Here is a 3,122-nt window from a genome sequence, read left to right as displayed (position 1 = left end):
CCACAGAGTCAAGAAGGAATTTTTTGGGGACAACCTTAAATCATGAATTCACAAGTTTGTGGCATAATATTTGGTTTTCCAACAAAATAAAGTTGTGACAATTAAGACCCCAGGTCTTCTACAACCATTAGCCATTCCAAGTCAATGTTAGGAGGAGATCTCAATGGATTTTATCACATGTCTACCCAAGTATGAAAGAAAGAGTGTCATCATGGAGGTAGTTGATAGTATTATCAAGTATGCACACTTTTATTCACTATCTTATATTTTCAAAGCCAGTATAGTCGCTACTACATTTGTGGAAATAATTCAAAAACTACACAGAAACCCAAAGATTATTGTAAGTGACAAAGATCCCATTTTCACAAGAAAATTTTGGATGAAATTATTTTGTTGTCTTGGTACTCAATTAGTTCATAGCTCATCTTATCATCCTCAATATAAAGGGTAGACTAAGATATTGAACAAATTTTTGGAAGGATACCTTTGTTGCTTTGTATCTGATAAAAAAACACAATAGATCAAGTGGTTACCTCTAATAGAATGGTGGTATAACACTTCCTTCCATACCACAACAAAAATGACCTCATTTATGACGGTTTTTGGATATCATCCGCCGTCCATCACATTGTTTTCAAGCGACAATTCTAAGGTTCAAGCAGTGGAAGACCACATCGAACATCAACAAAAAGTTCTCCAACTCTTAAAGGATAAACTAACTATGGTGTAGAATCGAATGAAACAACGGGTAGATCAACATCGTCGTGAAAGAAGTTTTGACGTAGGTGATTGAGTACTTTTACAGCTACAACCATATAAACAAATGCCCATCAAGCAAGCAAAGAAGGATAATAAATTATCACCTAAGCACTATGGCCCTTACAAGGTGTTGCAAAAGATTGGTACTATGGCATACAAATTGGAGTTTCTTGCATCTTCACGAGTACACCCAATTTTCCATGTTTCATGCTTAACAAAGGTTATTGGTGACAAGATCCTAGTTCAGACTATATTGTAAAACCTTAACAAGGAAGGAAAAATCATATTGGAGCCTAAATAAATCATAGAAATAAGAATTTAGCAGCTACGAAATTGATCAATTTCAAAATATCTCATTAAGTGGAAGAACTTCCCTGCTGAAGATTCCAGATGGGAGGATGAATATTTTATATAGAAGCATCTAAAACTACTCAAGTGTTGAGGACAACTCTTTTTTGAAGGAGAGGGGCATGTTAGGTCCATATAATACTAGTTTAGCCCCCATATTGTTATTTTTGTGCCCCATAGAAGCCCACTATTGTTATTGTTGTGCCCTTACATTATTATTTTTATGTAAGTCCTAATTATATTTTGACCCTTTAGACTCCTATATATACCAAGGAGGTATTGTCATTTGAACCATCCAAGTATTGTTCATTTATGTTATGTAAAAGGATGTTGCCCCCTCGAAGTGGTTTATTATCAAGTCATTGATCTAATTTTTATTTTGTTTCTATATTATTTTGATCTAGATACATAACACCCTCTCCCATATATATATATATATATATATATATATATATATAATGTGATTTGACTGAATCAAAATTTTGAATAACATAACATAACATCTCTTCCATACTTGGTTGGAGAGCTCAATGCAATTAAAACATTATTTTAAAATATTATTATTGTGCCAATAGGCGCTCTCCAACCCAATATGGTAGATCTGTTGTAATGTAATGTAATGTCTCGTAAACATTTTAACTCAATCAAAATAAAATAAAAATAAAAACGAGTATTATAAAAGTAAAATAATAATAATAATAATAACAAAATAAAAATAACCCTAGAAAAATAAAATAAAAATAAAAATAAAAAATCCCCATGGTATTGAGAACCCATGGTATTCATGTGGAATATGGCCTATTTAAAGGGGGAAATAAACCAACTTCAAATCCATCTTAAATCTGGATCTACCAAATTCCAAGGGAGATGAAATCTCTTGAGATGCACACCTCTTTTAGGGTGAAAAGAAATTTGATCCCTCTCGACTCTTGGTAGATCCGACTTAAGATGGATATAGGCTGGTTATTATTAATTATAAAAATAATTAAAGATAAACATATATACATTTAAGAAAAACATGGAACAAGTTTCTTCCATGGAGATTTACTCCCACCTTACAATGGAAATTCTTAATCTATAAATAACCTTTGTTACAATACCATGGACCAATATCATGGCTTATCAATACCACATGCCCAAAAGACAATAATTCACTTAAAATGACACTTGTTCATGTGACATTTTTTAAATTAATCAATTTAATTAAAAGGGGAAAATGGAAATAACTACTTTGGAGATAAATCTCAACCTTTTATTTTTGTATACAACGAAGAATATTCGATAATATTTCAAGAAGATTAATCTCTACAATCTACCTAATAATTATTGATAACTAAATTAAAATTCTGAAACCTTAATCCAAAATAGACATACCTATTGGTGTAATGATTATTAGGTGGATGGTAGGGATTTATCCTACATATAATATTCTAAAATACTCTTGGCAATATACACAAATCAAAGGTTGAGATTTATTTCCAAAATAGTTATGATTTTTTTTTATCTTTTTTAATTAAATTCATTAATTAAAAAATTGTCATATGAACAAGTGTCTATAAAATGAGTTATGATTTTTGGACATGTGGTATTGATAAGCCATGGTATTGTAACAAAGCCTATTTATAGATTAAGAATCTCCATGATAAAGTGGGATTGAATCTAAATGGTTAAGAATCTTGTTACATGTCTTTTTAAACTGTATATATGTTTAACTTATATATTAATTTTTTTAATGATTAATAATAACAACAATAATTATTATTATTATTTGATGACTTGAGCTTCATTGGCTACTTCCATCAGGGTACTGTATGTTCCTTCTAGATTCATTCATCTCTATTTCAATTATGTATCTTTCTATTACAAGTTAGTTGGTTTCATTGTTTCTTATGATGGTTTGCATTGTGGCCTGCATTGTGGTGGCCTCTTGCTAATGAGTGTCCATGCTTCTTTATTTCTCCGGATTTTTATTGTGTGTCAGCTTAGATTGCTTGATATTCCTGACAACTCTTGAC

The sequence above is a fragment of the Pinus tabuliformis genome, chromosome 1_2, assembly GCF_031772625.1.
Source record: "Pinus tabuliformis cultivar Carrire ecotype Pingquan chromosome 1_2, CPIR1, whole genome shotgun sequence".
NCBI classification, from domain to species: domain Eukaryota; kingdom Viridiplantae; phylum Streptophyta; class Pinopsida; order Pinales; family Pinaceae; genus Pinus; species Pinus tabuliformis.
This window is presented reverse-complemented; position numbering follows the sequence as displayed.